Here is a 20,482-nt window from a genome sequence, read left to right as displayed (position 1 = left end):
GCCTTAGTTCAGCTGCACGTGTCACAGAACTCATGAAAATGTATCTAATCTTCTTGGGAAGAATTAAAAAATTCTCCTACTCGTTGTATAATACATAAAGCTAGTGTGGTTATAAGAAGTTAGGGGAATATGATCACATTTATGCAAGGATTTCTAAGGCACTAAATATTCCTATGAGAAATAATATCTAGAGAATTTCTTAAAGCCTGATATTAAAGATCAGTGGTTTTAGTAAAGTGAAGGGAGGTGTACAAACATTATTGCTAAAAATATATATTTAGTATTTGAATAGGCAACACATTATTTCAGCTGATTGTCTGTCCTGCAACCTATTTTAGTAGGTACTCTAAAAATAACCAGGTACTGTATTAGGCCCTCCAGACACATTGCCTTACTTCATATGTACATACATGAAATACATAATGATCATGAAATATGCATATCAATATAAATATATGTATCCATTTATTTCATGGTGATGTCTCACATAAAAGAAACAGTATTAGTATTAACAGAATATCAGCACGTTAACAACAAATGTTTTATTATGCATAAGCAAATAGATTGAAAGGTGGTCTTTCTCTAGCTATGTGTAAGTTTCACTAGGTGCTGAATTTTCATAAAGCAATGATTTATGTTTGTTTTAGATGAAAGCAAGAGCTTCTTCAATAGTTTGTTTGTTTTTTGCTTTTTGGTTTTTTTTTGCGGTACGCAGGCCTCTCACTATTGTGGCCTCTCCCATTGCGGAGCACAGGCTCAGCGGCCATGGCTCACGGGCCCAGCCGCTTTGCGGCATGTGGGATCTTCCCGGACCGGGGCACGAACCCGTGTCCCCTGCATCGGCAGGCGGACTCTCAACCACTGCGCCACCAGGGAAGCCCTCTTCAATAGTTTTAAGACAGCTTTTTTTTTTTTAAACATTTTGGAAATTAATGCCATATATATTTTTTAAATTTATTTTTTAATAAATTCATCTATCTATTTATTTATTTATTTTTGGCTGTGTTGGGTCTTTGTGGCTGCGCGTGGGCTTTCTCTAGTTGCGGCAAGTGGGGGCTACTCTTCGTTGTGGTGCACGGGCTTCTCATTGCGGTGGCTTTTCTTGTTGCGGAGCAGGGGCTCTAGGCACGCAGGCTTCAGTAGTTGTGGTCCGCAGGCTCAGCAGTTGTGGCTCACAGGCTCTAGAGCGCAGGCTCAGTAGTTTTGGCACATGGTCTTAGTTGTTCCACGGCATGTGGGATCTTCCCGGACCAGGGATCGAACCCGTGTCCCCTGCATTGGCAGGCGGATTCTCAACCACTGAGCCACCAGGAAGTCCCTAAGACAGCGCTTTGAAAAAGTGGTGGGATATAATATAAAGATGGAATAGCTGTAATGTTTGGTGCTGCATCATGCTGATAACACTTCCCTGAAAATATCACCTGGCTTTGTGAGACACTCGATGTAACTGAAAAAAAAAAAAAGGCAAAGATTAGGGCATAGACACTGGATCTCACTTAACAAAACAGATATAGTGCTAGTTTGGCTTCCTATGTATGTGGCATTTTTGTTGAACTCCACATGGGATCTTTTTGTACCAAATTTACCTAATCAAGTCCGTTGTTAGCCAATTTTAGAGGGAAATTAGTCCCATCCTATAAATGGATTACTCTGTTCACTGCAGTCTGTGCTGAAGTGCTGTCACGCACTTTCTCTTTTACAATGCGTGATTCATTGAATATTTTGTGGGCTTGTTTACTACAGAGAATGAAAAGGTTACTTGTGAAGTTGGCTTTAGAAAGATCCAGGTGAGGACCAGTAATGAAAAGACTTAATTACATTTCTCAGTAATCCTCACCCTACCAGGGTCAAAATAAGCAGTAACACTGTACCAAAAATGAAATCTCTGCAGATATCACACATACCGAATGAGCATACAGACTTCCCCAGAAATCCTAGCGGGTGGTGGTAAAATATCTTTGAATGACACACTGATAAGTTACAGCATGGTAGAGAAAGAGGCATTGTTTCATATTGTTAGGGTGCTAAAATTTTCAACAGGAATACAACAACTAAATATTTGAGTTTCTTCACCATGGACATTCCGAATATGCCTATGTTTTTACTTTAAATTTAAAAACTGTCATTTACTTTCAGAAATAATCGTATTCAATGGAATGGAAAAGATAAAGAGTATGTTCTGAATACTTCCAGTGCCATCTATTGGCTGTTAAATTTGTTGTTTCAATGCTAAGAGATACCAATTACTATTAGGTAAGGAGGAAGACATTTCACACATTCAAGATAAAAACACATCCAGTCGAATGGTTTGAAGGGTTATAAATATTACAATGTGCCCCTGAAATTTTATGTATTATTTCAAATCAGATAATATACTTGGTATATAACAAGAAGGAGTAAACAGAAATACAAATATTTTAAATATTAATTCTAGACTCACAAGGATCCAGTAAGATTACATTCAATATCAACCATAGACTATTTTACTTATGTCATAAATGAAATACAACTAATGACTCTTCTTTATATAATGACTAATTTTCTAAAAGCCTTGTAGCTTTTACAAACACAATGTTAGTCTTTCTGTCATAAAGGAAGCTATTTTGTGTCACAAAAATGGCTCAATTAATAGTATTTTCTCTTTGTGCAAGGATCAGAAATGAACAGAAAAGACTGTGAAGTAGGTTTTCAAAGACATCTTTTCTAAAGCTCCCTTTTTACATGCGTATGATAATTGTTGAATTAGATGATTTGAACATTCAAATTAAAGGACGTGCAATTAATTAGTTTCAGGTAAAACTGTTTTCTCATTCAATTTTGCAAGCACAGCTAATTGAATAATGAAGAATTAAGCCTAGGAAAAAGAAAGCCACCCCTTTAAAATCTGGCTCTCTCTTCCTTTTCTCATAATGAGTACTTTCAAACATTCATTATCTATAAATATAAATGTTCTCATTGAGAGAAATGGAATGAGAGAGAGAGAGAGGGAGTGTGGCGGAGGGAAGGAATGAGGAGAGAGAGAGAGAGAAAAATATTGGGACAAATTGGTAGTCATGATGTACCCCCAAATAATATAATTTTCTTGTGGTATAGTGAATTGTTAAAATTTCTACTTTTTTGATCTCCAATCCACCTCACTTTTGGTTTACAAATTCGTATCTAATTTTTAGCATTATATTTTTATATAACACTTCATTGTAATTCACATTTTTACAGGTTTCTGCCTTATTAATTATTGACTACTTATTACAAAATTTTATAACATTTTACAGTGAGGTGAAATACACATTCGAAGTCAGATATAAAAAGGAATTTTAATGTATAGTTTTCAAAAATGTGACCTACTGTTAATTTTCTCAGTCAATTTTTTTGTGTTGTATCTCTATGGTGACTCCAGTTTTACCAAAGAATTAAAGGACTCACAGCCTCTGAAGGGCGATAAAACGTCTGTAAATCCAAGTCTATTCTGAAATAGAGCCCCGTTTCCCAATATCTCTTCTATTCAAATAGATTGCTTTCACGTATGTAAAACTGATAAAACAGAATTTTCCATTGTCAGTGCCACTGATTTCCTCAGGAGGGTTAGCGAGGAAATGAAACATACAAACCTGACAGTAAAAAGTGTATAGGTACTTGACCCTTGTCTATAATTTAGAAATGTTGGGAGTGATTCCCATTTTCTGTTTCCCTCCAAGGATATTTCTTACATGACCAGAGGTCTTTTTGATCTTACAATCTATTCAATGTTCAGATAACACATGAATAAAATTGTGCTACTCTGTGCTTGAAAATAAACAGAACACTTAAAATCAAAGCCCAAAACAAACACGGAAGAGAAAAGGGCTTTCCTATCCTAAAATAACGCTTGCCTTTTCTATAATGACCTCATTAGTCATGGCTTACATTGGCCCTCCAAGGTGGTCATTCTCCAGAGAATTGGTTTACTGTCTGGTAAGATCATGACATCCTTGACGATGAACCACAGGATGTGAGATGATTCAGCATTGTCCAGGAACTTGCCTGCATTTGGTACATTAAAAATTAATACAGCTCAGAATATAATGGGAGCTCTCATCAATCGATTGCTTTTTAAGTGTTATTTGTATACACATTCTGACAAAAACTAAGTACATATGCTGAGGTCAATTTAGATAAGAAAACAAAGATTAAAAGAAAGAATCTAGTTGAATTAATGTTTTGTACAAATAAGGAAGATACATGCACAAATGTTTGTGCCTTTCAAAGTTCACAGCATAGATCTACTCAATATCTCTACATTTTCTAACTAAATAGAAATCCTATTGAAGATCCAACTCTGTACCTCTTGCAGGGAAGCAAGTAACTGCAGCCACACAAACTTTGTTCCCTCTATCCATCTATAATGATTAAGAATCTGAGCTCTGGAAGCAGACTGCTTGGGTTTAAATCCGTACTGTGACACTTTTTTCCTGTATAAATTTGGGCAAATTACATAAATCCTGAGTGTCAGTTTCTTTATGTGTAAAATAAAAATAATACCTCTTAGAACTGTGGAAAGATCACATATGATGGTATCTTTAAAGTGCTTGTTATAGAGCCTGATGCACAGAGTATATTTTTAACAAATTTTAGCCAATGGTATGTAAGATTCAAACTTATTTGGTTAAAAAAAAGAAACCGTGATGTATTTTAAGGAGAAAAGTGGGACACAATAAAACAATTGGATCCCAACCTGCCTAAAGCTTTCAGTTCAGCTTTGCGATGCTCAATCGAGAAAGATACAAACTCATTTGTATGTTGGCTCCTTGCCATAGCATGATGAGTAGATCAGTGATGAACATAGCTGGTACTGGACCTATAACCAGCACCCCATATAGTCAGGATAAAGGTATTTACTGAATGCACAGGCACCCTGTGTCATAGGAACCTATGATCTCAATGCTTTTCCTCTTGGGGCAGCCCTGGTGGCTTCACTGTGACCCCTTTACCCACACAGAAGAGGCCCCCCCTTACAACACTGAGGGCATCTCTCTGGAGGACCCTCTTCTGTCAACATTCATACTTCAAGGTCTACCCCTCTAGTGACCATCAGATTCACTGATGGTCAAGAAGAATTTTTATTTTTAAAAGTCTTTGAATATCCAAAAGGAAGAGACACGAACTGAAAGAGATTGAAAGAGGAGAACAGGTGGATGGGAATTCAGAGAGAAAGTATGAAATTCAGAGTCAGAAGGTAAGAGAGTGAGAGAGAAAAATAAAATGGTCATAGCTACAGGAGGGCCAGAGCACAAGAGGAGAAGAAAGAAGAGACAGAAGAGAAGGGAAGACAGGTAAAGTGAAGGAGGTGAGAAGAAGCTTATTCTAAAAACCATGTGAAGTCATACAGAGACAGCACTTTTTTTTTTTTGCCTGGCAACTCTTTTCTGACTACTGCTTAACCTTTTGTGTCTGGAAGACTTTTAAGTACTTTTTACTTATATATTCTTTACAGTACCAATATGAGGTAGGTAGATACTATTATGATTACCATATTATACATGGGAGAACAGGCACGGAAATAATAAGCAGCTAGAAGAAACACACACTGGTGTTTCTCTTTCCCTTACAGGTAATAAGTAATCACCTTTGATCACCTTCAAGGGGTTTTTATCCTATCGAAGGACCCCAAGCTCTCTCATTTAAGCCCATCCTGACCGTTAAACTAAATAGTCAAGACACCACAGAAAACCAAATTCCTCTGTTCCAGTATTTTGTAGTGTGATCAATTACTTGGTTTCAGTTAATCAATTTATAGGTTTCATTCATAAAAATGCAACCATTGGATATTTAAAATGTTTTTGAGAGTAGTATTGAAATCAACTCCATTCTTTTTATTTCAATAAAGAGACATGAAATATAGCATGTATCGGATTAAAAGATTTTTTAAATTTTTATTTTATATTGGACTATAGTTCCTTAACAGTGTTGTATTAGATTCAGGCATACAGCAAAGTGATTCAGTTATACATATACATGTATATATTCTTTTTCAAATTCTTGTCCTATTTAGGTTATTACAGAGTATTTGGCAGATTTCCCTGTGCTATACAGTAGGTCCTTGTTATCTATTTTAAATATAGCAGTGTGTACATGTCAAACCCAAACTCCCAATCTATCCCTCTCCCTAACCCTTACCGCACTAACCATAAGTTTGTTCTCTAAGTCCATGAGTCTGTTTTGTAAATAAGTTCATTTGTATCATTTTTTTTAGATTCTGCATATATGTAATATCATATGATATTTAGGTTGCTTCCATGTCTTGGCTATTGTAAATAGTGCTGAATTGAGCATTGGGGTGCATGTATATTTTCAAATTATGTTCTTCTTCAGATATATGCCCAGGAGTGGGATTGCTAGATCATATGGTAGCTCCATTTTTAGTTTCTTAAGGAACCTCCATATTGTTCTCCACAGTGGCTGTATCAATTTACATTCCCACCAACAGTGCAAGAGGGTTCCCTTTTCTCCACACCCTCTCCAGCATTTGTTGTTTGTGGATTTTCTGATGATGCCCATTCTAACCGGTGTGAGGTGATACCTCATTGTAGTTTTGATTTGCATTTCTCTAATAATTAGTGCTGTTGAGCAGCTTTTCATGTGCCTCTTGGCCATCTGTATGTCTTCTTTGGAGAAATGTCTATTTAGGTCTTCTGCCCATTTTTCAGTTGGGTGGTTTGTTTTTAATATTGAGCCACGTGAGCTGTTTGTAAACTTTGGAGATTAATCCCTGTTGGTCACATTGTTTGCAAATATTTTCTCCCATTCTGTGGGTTGTCTTTTCGTTTTGTTTATGGTTTCCTTTGCTGTGCAAAAGCATTTGAGTTTAATTAGGTCTCATTTGTTTATTTTTGTTTTCATTACTCTAGGAGACAGATTAAAAAGCGATATTGCTGTGATTTATGTCAAAAAGTATTCTGCCTATATTTTGCTCTAAGAGTTTTGTAATATCTGGTCTTACATTTAGCACTTTAATCCATTTTGAGTTTATTTTTTGTATAGTGTTAAAGAATGTTTTAATTTCATTTTTTTACATGTAGCAGTCCAGTTTTCCCAGCATCATTTATTGAAGAGACTGTCTTTTCTCATCTGCTGTATAGCCTTGCATCCTTTGTTGTAGATTAATTGATCAGAGGTGTGTGGATTTATTTTTCGGCTTTCTATCCTGTTTCATTGATCTATATTTCTGTTTTTCTGTGAGTACCATACTGTTTGGATGACTGTAGCTTTCTAGTGTAGGCTGAAGTCAGGGAGCCTGATTCCTCCAGCTCTGTTTTTCTTTCTCAAGACTGCTTTGGCTATTCAGGGTCCTCTATGTCTCATACAAATTTTAAGATTTTTTGTTCCAGTTCTGTGAAAAATGGCATTGGTAAGTTGATAGGGATTTCATTGAATCTGTAGATTGCCTTGGATAGTATAGTCATTTTGACAATATGGATCCTTCCAATGCAAGAACATGGTATATCTTTCCATCTGTTTGTATCATCCTCAATTTCTTTCATCAGCATCTTGTAGTTTTCAGAGTACAGTTCTTTTGCCCCACTACATAGGTTTATTCCTAGGTATTTTATTCTTTCTGATGTGATGGTAAATGGGATTGTTTCTTTAATTTCTCTTTCTGATTTTTCACTGTTAGTGTATAGAAATGCAGCAAATTTCTGTGTATTTATTTTGTATCCTGCAACTTTACTGAACTCATTGATGAGCTCTAGTAGTTTTCTGGTAGCATCTTCTGGATTTCTATGTATAGTATTTGCAAACAGTGACAGTTTAACTTCTTTTCCAGTTTGGATTCCTTTTATTTCTTTTTCTTCTCTGATTGCTGTGGCTAGGACTTCCAAAACTATGTTGAATAAATGTGGCAAGAGTGGATATCCTTGTCTTGTTCCTGATCTTAGGAAATGCTTTCAGCTTTTCACTGTTGAGTATGATGTTTGCTGTAGGTTTGTCCTATATGGCCTTATGTTGAGGTATGTTCCTGCCATGCCCACTTTCTGGGGAGTTTTTATCATAAATGGGTGTTGAATTTTGTCAAAAGCTTTTTCTGCATCTATTGAGATGATCACATGGTTTTTATTCTTCAGTTATTAATGTGGTGTATCACAGGGGTCCCCAACTCCCAGGCCATGGACTGGTACCGGTCTGCGGCCTGTTAAGAACTGGGCTGCACAGCAGGAGGTGAGCAGCGAGAGAGCAAAGCTTCATCTGCAGCTCCCCATCACTCACATTACCGCCTGAACCATCCCCCCCACCTGCTACTGGTCTGTAAAAAAATTGTCTTCCACGAAATCGGTCCCTGGTGCCAAAAATGTTGGGGACCACTGGTGTATCACACTGATTGATTTGTGGATATTGAAAAATCCTTGCATTCCTGGGATAAATCCCAGTTGATCATGGTGTATGATCCTTTCAGTGTATTGTTGGATTCAGATTGGTAGTACTTTGTTGAGAATTTTTGCATCTATGTACATCAGTGATGTTGGTCTGTTTTTCTTTTTATGTGGTATCTTTGTCTGGTTTTGGTATCAGGGTGATGGTGGCCTCATAGAATGAGTTTGGGAGTGTTCCTTTCTCTACAAGTTTTTGGAATAGTTTTGGAAAGATAGGTGCTAACTCTTCTCTAAATGTTTAATAGAATGCACCTGTGAAGCCATCTGGTCCTGGAGTTTTGTTTGTTGGGAGTTTTTTAAATCAGAGTTTCAATTTTAGTACTTGTGATTGGTCTGTTCATATTTTCTGTTTCTTCCTAGTTCAGTCTTGGGATATTGTACCTTTCTAAAAATTTGTCCATTTCTTCTAAGTTGTCCATTTTATTGGCATAGAGCTGCTTGTCGTAGTCTCTTATGATCCTTTGTATTTCTGTGGTGTCAGTAGTAACTCCACCTTTTTTATTTCTAATTTTATTGATTTGAGTCCTCTCCCTCTTTTTCTTGATGAGTCTGGCAAATGGTTTATTAATTTTATCTTTGCAAAGAACCAGCTTTTAGTTTCATTGATCTTTGCTATTGTTTTCTTCATCTCTATTTCATTTATTTCTGCTCTGATCCTTGTGATTTCTTTCCTTTTACTAACTTTAGATTTTGTTTGTTCTTCTTTCTCTAGTTGCTTTAGGTATAAGGTTAGGTTTTTTATTTGAGATTTTTCTTATTTCCTGAGGTAAGATTGTATTGCTGTAAACTTCCCACTTAGAACTGCTTTTTCCATGTCCCATAGGTTTTGGATCATTGTGTTTTCATTGTCATTTGTCTCTAGGTATTTTTTTTTATTTCCTCTTTGATTTCTTCAGTGATCTATTGGTTATTCAGTAACATATTGTTTAGCCTCCCTGTGTTTGTGTTTTTTACAGTTTTTTCTTGTAATTGATTTCTAATGTTATAGTGTTGTAGTCAGAAAAGATGCTTGATATGACTTCAATTTTCTTAAATTTACCAAGACTTCATTTGTGACCCAAGATGTGATCTATCCTGGAGAATGTTCCATGTGCACATGGAGGCTAAACAGTGAGAAGAATGTGTATTCTGCTGCTTTTGGATAGAATGCTCTATAAATATCAATTAATTCCTTGTCTAATGTGTCATTTAAACCCTGTGTTTCCTTATTAATTTTCTGTCTGGATGATCTGTCCATTGATGAAATTGGGGCGTTAAACTCCCCCACTATTATTGTGTTACTGTCAATTTCTCCTTTTATGGCTTTTAGTGTTTGCCTTATATAGTGAGGTGCTCTTATGTTGGGTGCATATATATTTACAATTGTTATATCTTCTACTTGGATTGATTCCCTTGATCATTATGTAGTGTCCTTCTTTGTCTCTTGTAACAGTATTTATTTTAATGTTTATTTTGTCTGATATGAGTATTGCTACTCCAGCTTTCTTTTGATTTCCATTTGCATAGAATACATTTTTCCATTCCCTCACTTTCAGTCTGTATGTGTCCCTAGATCTGAAGTGGGTGTCTTGTAAACAGTGTATATATAGGTCTTATTTTTGCATCCATTCATCCAGTCTGTGTCTTTTGGTTGGAGCATTTAATCTGTTTATGTTTAAGGTAATTACTGACATGTGTGTTCTTATTGCCATTTTGTTAATTGCTTTGGATTTGTTTTTGTAGGTGTTTTTTTTTCCCTTCCTCTTTTGTTCTCTTCTCTTGTGATTTGATGACTAACTTCAGTGCAGTGTTTGGATTCCTTTTTCTTTCTTGTGTGTATCTATTGTAGATTTTCGGTTTGTGGTTACCAAGAGGTTTGATATAGCAGTCTATATATACACAAGATCGTTTTAGGTTGCTGGTCTTTTCATTTCAAATTCATTTCCAGTATCCTGCATTTGTGCTCTACTGTTCTCACAATTGCTGGGGTTGTTTGTTTGTTTTTTAACATCTTTATTGGAGTATAATTGTTTTACAGTGGTGTGTTAGTTTCTGCTTTATAACAAAGTGAATCAGCTATACATATACATGTATCCCCATATCTCCTCCCTCTTGCATCTCCCTCTCACCCTCCCTATCCCACCCCTCTAGGTGGTCACAAAGCATGGAGCTGATCTCCCTGTGCTATGTGGCTGCTTCCCACTAGCTTTCTGTTTTACATTGGTAGTGCATATATGTTCATGCCACTCTCTCACTTTGTCCCAGCTTACCCTTCCCCCTCCCTGTGTCCTCAAGTCCATTTTCTATGTCTGCACAATTGCTGGTTTTGATATCATATTTGTGTGCAGATGATTTCCTACCTGTACTGTAATTTTGCCTTTACTGGTGAGCTTTTCCATTCATAATTTTCTTATTTCTAGTTGTGGCCTTTTCTTTTCTGCCTAGAGAAGTTCCTTTAGCATTTGTTGCAAAGCTGGTCTGGTGGTACTGAATTCTCTTAGCTTTTGCTAGTCTGTAAAGCTTTTGATTTCTCCATCATATCTGAATGAGATCCTTGCTGGGTAGAGTATTCTTGGTTGTAGGTTTTTCCCTTTCATCACTTTAGATATATCATGCCACTCCCTTCTGGCCTGCAGAGTTTCTGTTGAGAAATCAGCTGATAACCTATGGGAATTCCCTTGTATGTTATTTGTTGCTTTTCCCTTGTTGTCTTTAATATTTTTTCTTTGTCGTTCATTTTTGTCAGTTTGATTACTATGTGTCTTGCCATGTTCCTCCTTGGGTTTATCCTGCCTGGGACTCTCTGTGATTCCTGGACTTGGGTGACTCTTTCCTTTCCTATGTTAGGGAAGTTTTCATATATTCTCTTCAAATATTTTCTCAGGTCCTTTGTCTCTCTCTTCTCCTTTTGGGACCCCTATAATGCTAATGTTGGTGAGTTTAATGTTATCTCAGAGATCTATTAGACTGTCCTCATTTCTTTTCATTCTTTATTCTTTATTCTGTTCCTCAGCTGTGAATTCCACCATTCTGTCTTCCAGGTCACTTATCCATTCTTCTGCCTCAGTTATTCTGCCATTGATTCCTTCTAGTGTATTTTAAATTTCAATTACTGTATTGTTCATGTCTGTTTGTTTGTTCTTTAGTTCTTCTAGGTCTTTGTTAAACATTTCTCATATCTTCTCGATCTGTGCCTCCATTCTTTTTCTGAGATCTTGGATCATCTTTACTATCATCACTCTGAATTCTTTGTCAAGTAAATTGCCTATCTCCACTTCACTTAGTTGTTCTTCTGGGCTTTTATCTTGTTCCTTCATCTAGGACGTATTCCTTTGGCCGTCTCATTTTTTCTAACTTTCTGTAAATATGGTTTCCATTCTGTAGGCTGCAGGGTCATTGTTCTTCTTGCTTCTGCTGTCTGCTCCCTGGTGGATGAGGCTGTAAGAGGCTTGTACAGGCTTCCTGGTGGGAGGGACTGGTTCCTGCCAACTGGTGGGTGGACCTGGGTCTTGTCCCTCTGGTTGGCAGGGCCATGTCAGGGGGTATGTTTATCAGGGAGCTGTGTGCCCAGAAAGACTTTAAGCTGCCTGTCTGCTGATGGGAGGGGCTGTGTTCCTGCCCTTTTGGTTGTCTGGCCTGTAGTGTCCCAGCACTGGAACCTACAGGCTGTTGGGTGGGGCCACTCTTAGTGAGAAAATGCAGCCTCCAAAAGGGCTCACACCAATGAGTACTCACCAGAACTGCTGCTGCCAGTGTCTTTGTCCCTGCATTGAGCCACAGCCACACCCCGCCTCTGCAGCAGACCCTCCAGTACTAGCAGGTAGGTCTTGCCCAGTCTCTTATGAGGTCACTGCTTTTTTCCCTGGGTCCTGGTGCACACAAGACCCTGTATGTGCCCTCTAAGACTGGAGGTTCCGTTTCCCCCAGTCCTGGGGAATTCCTCGATTAAACCCTGCTGGCCTTCAAAGACAGATTCTCTGGTGTCTCCTCTTCCCATTGCCAGACCCCCAGGCTGGGGAGCCTGACTTGGGGCTCAGAACTTTCACTCCTGAGTGAGAACTTCTGTGGTATAATTATTTCCAGTTTGTGGGTCGCCCACCTGGCATGTATGGGATTTGATTTTAACACAGTTGAGCCCCTCTTACCATCTCACAGTGGCTTCTTCTTTGTCTTTGGTTGTAGGGTATCTTTTTGGTAGGTTCCAGTGTTTTTTGTTGATGGTTATTCAGCGGTTAGTTGTGATTCTGGTGTTTCCATAAGAGGAGGTGAGCTCATGTCCTTCTACTCTGCCATCTTCTTAAAAGATTTTTAAAATATTGTTTTTCTAAGGAATATTTAAAACTTTAATCCTTTTCTTCTTTTAGGCCAAACTCATTTTCTCCTCATCCTTCTGGCAGTCACTATGTGGGGGTAAATTAAGCATTGTATCTACCATTAGTAATTAATATTCAACTGAAAAACAGTGCCAAAAAAAGTTTCAAACTTGAAAACTAAAGTATTTTGGAATATAAATTTTGAGAAGAATATTTCCAACACTTTTCCATTATGTAACATTTCAATAGTATTTAGAATGTGAAATGAGTTTCACAATTTTTAAAGATTTCCACAATACTGTTGTGAAGAAAATAGGTACTATGCATTGTGTGATTACAATCAGCTACCAGCTGAATATTTTAGACCACATTTTATGCACAATAGTTTCAAATTGGTAATTATTAAAAGATAAAGAAATTAAAGTTGATGTGCTAAGCTCTCAGCTAAGAGAGTATATTGTCAACTTGAGACTATATTATAGTGATTGGTTTGTAGATGTTTAGGATAAACAGTATTGTCTATGAAAACAGAATAAACTGGAACCTTAAGCTTTAGCACAGCAAAATTTTCTTTGAGTGTAGCTTTAGGTCTATAATGTTGAGGCAAGCTTATGAAGTATTTCTGAGAGTATACATTATATCTATTTGAACTGGTAATATTATGACTAAATAATAGGAAAGGGAAAGACAAGTAGAGGAAGAAGAGCAACAGAGCATTTTTAAGATGTTACTACATAAAAATCCTATGAAATGGATATTATTATTTTTGTTTCATAGATAAGGATACTGAGGCCCAATTTTTAAGTGAGTTACCTAACATCATATACGTGTAATTGGAACCACATGAAATTGGTATTGTAGGATAAATATCATTAGTTTCAATATCTCTTCAGATACTCAAGTGTCTGTGCATGTGTGTGTGTATTTGCTAAATCACTTCAGCGTCAATGAATAATCATTTTGCCATATGCTCCCAAAATGAAATAAAAATAATGTCTACTTCCAACAGCTCATGCTTTATAACCATTTTATAACATTTAGAAAGTTTAACTAGAAACCTTTTCTCTTGGGCTGTATGTGAATGATTTATGATAATGTCCTTAGCAAAAAGATGCATCATTATTGTGAGTAATCTCATTTGGTGACAGTACCATTGCAAAACTAAATTATCACACTAGAAAGAAACAAAATCAGTAACTCCATTTAGCATATTTTGTGATGATGCTTGTTCAAGTATTTCAAAATTCACATTAAATTACCTCCATATGGCATTAAACACTGTTCATTGCCTGCTGAAGACCTCAGTCTAAAAAAATCAGTGATTTTTCCATTCCTATTGCATGCATGTGTTTAGACCTGTCAGCTACTTGAGATAAAACTGGTATTTGAAGGGAAACCACTACTATTAGTGCTGTTTTTGGAATCATTCTTTGCCTATGATTTTCAGGTGTGCAATTCTTTTCCTATTTGGAAAACATATTTTTCAGTAAACGTGGTCTCATAATATTCTCCATAACTCCTGACCCTAGATGAGATAGTGTTGCCAAGTTTTGAGTTTCTTATTTCCATTCTTAATCTATTCTATAGCAATAAACTTGGTTTTATAGCACCATTTCATTTACCCTGATTTAAAACTCAAGTTGGAGTTCCATGAAACATTTAATTCTTCCATTTCAAGAAGACCAAAAACTATCTTGTTTCAAATAAACAGACAATTTTAGTGTTCTCATCTTTATCTGTCCTGCCCCATGGATATTATTCCTTCCTCTCCACAGCACAATCTGCACATCTTTGTTATCTACTTGTGAAGTATAGCTCTTTGTATACTCACCATCCTCACTGGAAGTAAGTCATTGGCAGTCAGCTCACTGACACTGGGGCCTTGTCTCATGTATCTTCAACATCTCACCACCGGGCTAGACATTTCTACTGAGTAAATAACTGTCAAATGAATAGTAACATTTATAATGGTTCATGGCTAAAGTGTGTATGCTTACTTTGCTATGCACTTTACTTCTGTTACCTTAGTTAATCCTTGCAGCAAGTCATGAAATAGATGCTACCATTATCCTCACTTTAGATATGAGGAAACTGAAACAACTGAGAAAGATGAAGTCACACAGTGTTTTACACAATCATTATAGTGGTGAAGCCGGAATCCAATCCCAAGCAGCCTGACTCCAGAGTCAATGCCTTCAAGCACTGTCCCACAGCCCTGTTTTGCTTAAGAAGTATTTGGCATCAAAGAACTGATGATTCTTAATTACCAAGACTGTTTTATGACTTTATCGATTGCATTTGATATAGAATTACATTGCCATTTAATATGTTTTAGTCATCATGGGTGATGGTTAATTTTATGTGTCATTTTGACTGCGCCAAAGTATGCCCAGATAGCTGGAAAAATGTTATTTCTGGGCGTGTCTGTAAGGGTGTTTCTGGAAGAGATTAGAATTTGAATCAGTAGACTGAATAAAGAAGACCCACCCTCACTAATGTGGGCAGGCATCATCCAAACTGTTGAGGGCCTGCATAGATAGACAGGCAAAGGAATTTTCTCTCTCTTCTTGACTTGGGACAGCCATCTTCTCCCGCTGTCTGACTTTGGAGCTCCCGGTTCTCAAACCTTCATACTCAGTAACTTATACCAGCAGCCCCATGGTTCTCAGGACTTCACAGCCTCGGACTGGGAACCACATCTTCGGCTCCCCCGGTTCTTGGGCCTTTGGACTAGGACTGAATTATACCACAGGCTTTCCTGCTTCTCCAGCTTGCAGATTGCATTTTATGGGACTTCTTGGCCTCCATAAGCTGCATAAGCTGATTCCCATAATAAATCTCCTCTTATACATATCTATATATCCTATTGGTTCCGTTTCTCTGGAGAACTCTGACTAATATATCATGGCTTGTGTGTTTGTTTGCATTTCAGTAAATAAGAACCCTTCATTATCCATGCTTTAGAGATGAGTGGACTGATTAAGATATTCCAAAACTAAAAAAAAAAGATATTCCCAAACTGTAGATAATCCAAAATGCTTTTTATATTTGGCATACTGTTGTTGTTGTTTTTTTTTGCATCAGAATTGACGTTCTAAAGACGTTTTTTAGACTTTAAGTTTTACGTACATACAGACTGGATCTTTCTCACCAATGAATCCTCAGCAACTAGCACAGTAGCTAGACCATAAGTGTTCAGAAAATTTTGAGTTTCATGACTATTACTCTTGACACTGTTTTTCTCTAAAAACAAGGCAAAGTGAGTAGTGCAGAAGATACACTGGGATCATAAAAGATTTGTAACACAAAAGAATCAAGTTGGACTAGTGTTTGATCACCAAAAAAGATAAATCAATAGTTCTTTTTTCCTACCCTTTCTTACCCCAACCAAATTTGAGATGGTCATATAGTTTCAATGCATGAAAAATATCTATGCTGGATCATAAACAAAGGCTATAAAATTAGAAGTAGAAAATATAATAATTCTGCGCCTTGTAGAGGTTAAATGTGGTCTTAGGAGGTGAAAGATTATCATCCAAAATCCTATTTAGCCCTAAGTTTTGAGAAGTGTCTAATTAACTCAGCTCTTCGAAATATGTGTCAATAAATGCTTATCAGATCAACATGTACTAACCCCCAAATAGAATGAGAAGAGAAGTATTTTGGAAACGGCACTGTACTTTCTTTTCTCCTGAGGCCCTTTCCCATACTGACAGCTAGCTATAAAGCACCCACTGATCCAAAAGGTAGTTGTCACATCAGAACCAGGGGAAAAACAGGCATTAAATTCATGCTGAGGTATAAAATGCAGTGTTTTGGAAGACTGCCTGGTCTAGTTTTTACCAACTCCGGAATAGTTTTAAAAATAACAGGAAACTCTCTAGGTTGCAAGAAAAAAAGTAAAAATAAGAGAACTATGGAGTTAGACACTGCCAGTGGTCTCTGGGTTGACTTAGGTTTAGCTCCCTAATTCAAAGCAGTGATTGCAGAAACCTCAAGGGAATTAGAGATCGAAGAGTGGAGACCACATGCATATTTCTGAACCGATTACCAGTTTAGCATCTCAGGGCACGTAAGAGTTTAGCAGATGGAAAGAGGGAAGTACATCTTATTATGAGGAAAACAGTATACATAAAAGCAGGGAGATCTTTATATTCACCTTTTCTCTATCACCATGAGGTACCTGTATCCTCAAGAATTGCTTCTTGATAATCAATCAAGACTTGCCTCCTCAGACCATATATAACAGACAAAAGCAGCAAGTTTTGCCACAATATCAGAGTATAGTTTGCTTATTCTTCTACCCTTTTTAGAGTCTTCCTAAAACAGCATATCAATGATCAAATTAGTTGAAACATGATTTGATCAGGTTAATAGATGGAACATTGATTCAACACACAGTCTCATTAATTTCACTGCCATGGAGTTTAAACCAGTCTGATCCTACTTTCATCTCTGAAGGATGGTATTTGACCAGTTTAACTGGAAAATGTTGTATAGTTGGAAAATATTTTCCAACTTGCAAAAAAAGCACTAATCTTTATCCTTGTGATAAAGATGCTAATAAAGATTGAGGAAGAAATCCCAGTTGAGATATATAAAAATGAACTTCCAAGGAAATTTCAGGAAGACTAAAAATAAAGTTAATTTTGGAATAAACTTAAAAATTAGCGTGAAATATTTCTGAGTAAATAAAATCATACAGGTTTATAAAAGAAGACATGCTACAGGGTAAATTTATATACAATGTGAAAATGTCAATTTTTTTAATTCGAACAGAAAGTCACAAAAATTATAATCATCCTCATCAGTTCACTCAGTCCCATGTAATTTTTTTTTCATCTTGATCTGTTGTTAGCACTTTTATGAGTTCATCAGTTTTCCATTAGAGTTCTGAAAATGCTTATTCATTCAGTTCAGCAGTATAGTCAGTTACCAAAAACCTGTACTTGTCAGAGTCTTTTCACTGAATTCCTTGAAGATGAAACCCTTTTATAGGAACATATTTGCAAAAGCATTAGAGTACACCCAGAATTGTCTGTAAATGACAAAAGACTTAAAAATGACCACGGTTAAAGATTTGATGAAAGTTCATAATAATGCAATTGACAAGGAAATTTAGTTATTTCTGAGATATACATTTTAAAGTAACAACTAGAATTATGACTTATAACATTATACCAGAACATATAAGATTTTTAGAAATTTCATGTAATGTCTGAAACACTTATATTAACATATTTCCATACAAATAACCCCAAGAAAGTTTACTATTAGTTGTTTCATTTATTTGTTTTTTTATACTGCAGGTTCTTATTAGTCATCAATTTTATACACATCAGGGTAAACATGTCAATCCCAATCGCCCAATTCAGCACACCACCATCCCCACCCCACCACGGTTTTCCCCCCTTGGTGTCCACACATCTGTTCTCTACATCTGTGTCTCAACTTCTGCCCTGCAAATTGGCTCATCTGTACCACTTTTCTAGGTTCCACATACATGCGTTAATATACGATATTTGTTTTTCTCTTTCTGACTTACTTCACTCTGTATGACAGTCTCTAGATCTGTCCACGTCTCAAAAAATGACTTAGTTTTGTTCCTTTTTATGGCTGAATAATATTCCATTGTATATATGTACCACTTATTCTTTATCCATTCGTCTGTTGATGGACATTTAGGTTGCTTCAATGACCTAGCTATTGTAAATAGTGCTGCAATGAACATTGGTGTGCATGTGTCTTTTTGAATTATGGTTTTCTCTGGGTATGTGCCCAGGAGTGGGATTGCTGGATCATATGTAATGCTATTTTTAGTTTTTTAGAGGAACCTCCATACTGTTCTCCATAGTGGCTGTATCAATTTACATTCCCACCAACAGTGCAAGAGGGTTCCTTTTTCTCCACACCTTCTCCAGCATTTGTTGTTTGTAGATTTTCTGATGATGCCCATTCTAACTGGTGTGAGGTGTTACCTCATTGTAGTTTTGATTTGCATTTCTCTAATAATTAGTGATGCTGAGCAGCTTTTCCTGTGCTTCTTGACCATCTGTATGTCTTCTTTGGAGAAATGTCTATTTAGGTCTTCTGCCCATTTTTGGATTGGGTTGTTTGTTTCTTTAATATTGAGCTGCATGAGCTGTTTATATATTTTGGAGATTAATCCTTTGTCCATTGATTCGTTTGCAAACATTTTCTCCCATTCTGAGTGTTGTCTTTTTGTCTTGTTTATGGTTTCCTTTGCTGTGCAAAAGCTTTTAAGTTTCATTAGGTCCCATTTGTTTATTTTTGTTTTTATTTCCATTACTCTAGGAGGTGGATCAAAAAAGATCTTGCTGTGATTTATGTCAAAGAGTGTTCTTCCTATGTTTTCCTCTAAGAGTTTTATAGTGTCTGGTCTTACATTTAGGTCTCAAATCCATTTTAAGTTTATTTTCGTGTATGGTGTTAGGGAGTGTTCTAATTTCATTCTTTTACATGTATCTGTCCAGTTTTCCCAGCACCACTTATTCAAGAGACTGTCTTTTCTCCATTGTATATCTTTGACTCCTTTGTCATAGATTAGTTGACCATAGGTGTGTGGGTTTATCTCTGGGCTTTCTATCTTGTTCCATTGAGCTATGTTTCTGTTTTTGTGCCAGTACCATATTGTCTTGATTACTCTAGCTTTGTAGTATAGTCTGAAATCAGGGAGTCTGATTCCTCCAGCTCCGTTTTTCTCCCTCAAGACTGCTTTGGCTATTCGGGGTCTTTTGTGTCTCCATGGAAATTTTAAGATGATTTGTTCTAGTTCCGTAAAACATGCCGTTGATAATTTGAAAGGGATTTCATTGAATCTGTGGATTGCTTTGGGTAGTATAGTCATTTTCACAATATTGATTCTTCCAATCCAAGAACATGGTATGTCTCTCCATCTGTTGGTATCATCTTTAATTTCTTTCATCAGTGTCTTATAGTTTTCTGCATACAGGTCTTTTGTCTCCCTAGGTAGGTTTATTCCTAGGTGTTTTATTCTTTTCGTTGCAGTGGTAAATAGGAGTTTTTCCATAATTTCTCTTTCAGATTTTTCATCATTAGTGTATAGGAATGCAAGAGATTACTGTGCATTAATTTTGTATCCTGCTACTTTACCAAATTCATTGGTTAGCTCTAGTAGTTTTCTGGTGGCATTTTTAGGATTCTCTATGTATAGTATCATGTCATCTGCAAACAGTGACAGTTTTATTTCTTCTTTTGCAATTTGTATTCCTTTTATTTCTTTTTCTTCTCTGATTGCCGTGGCTAGGACTTCGAAAACTATGTTGAATAATAGTTGTGAGAGTGGACATCCTTGCTTTCTTCCTGATCTTAGAAGAAATGCTTTCATTTTTTCACCATTCATTTCAGTTTTTCACCTTTGAGAATGATGTTTGCTGTGGGTTGGTCATATATGGCCCTTATTATGTTGAGGTAGGTTCCCTCTATGCCCACTTTCTGGAGAGTTTTTATCATAAATGGGTGTTGAATTTTGTCAGAAGCTTTTTCTGCATCTATTGAGATGATCATATGGTTTTTATTCTTCCATTTGTTAATATGGTGTATCACATTGACTGATTTGCATATGTTGAAGAATCCTTGCATCCCAGGGATAAATCCCACTTGATCATGGTGTATGATCCTTTTAATGTGTTGTTGGATTCTGTTTGCTAGTATTTTGTTGAGGAATTTTGCATCTGTATTCATCAGTGATATTGGTCTCTAATTTTCTTTTCTTGTAGTATCTTTGTCTGGTTTTGGTATCAG

At 36.6% G+C, this 20,482-nt stretch overlaps 2 long non-coding RNA genes across 2 annotated transcripts in view; one reads left to right on the top strand and one right to left on the bottom strand.

Moving 5' to 3' along the window:
* Positions 1-20,482, top strand: part of LOC132433837 (uncharacterized) — a 135,760-nt gene that overhangs the window by 91,669 nt on the left and 23,609 nt on the right. The gene's annotated exons all lie outside the window — the stretch shown is intronic.
* Positions 954-14,705, bottom strand: LOC132433840 (uncharacterized). The gene is made up of 3 exons (XR_009521219.1): positions 14,529-14,705; positions 3,904-4,020; positions 954-1,447 (listed from the first exon to the last, which is right to left on the bottom strand). It is a non-coding gene; the product is annotated as an uncharacterized lncRNA (long non-coding RNA).

The sequence above is a fragment of the Delphinus delphis genome, chromosome 11 (genome assembly GCF_949987515.2).
Source record: "Delphinus delphis chromosome 11, mDelDel1.2, whole genome shotgun sequence".
In the NCBI taxonomy this organism is placed as follows: domain Eukaryota; kingdom Metazoa; phylum Chordata; class Mammalia; order Artiodactyla; family Delphinidae; genus Delphinus; species Delphinus delphis.
This window is presented reverse-complemented; position numbering and strand designations above follow the sequence as displayed.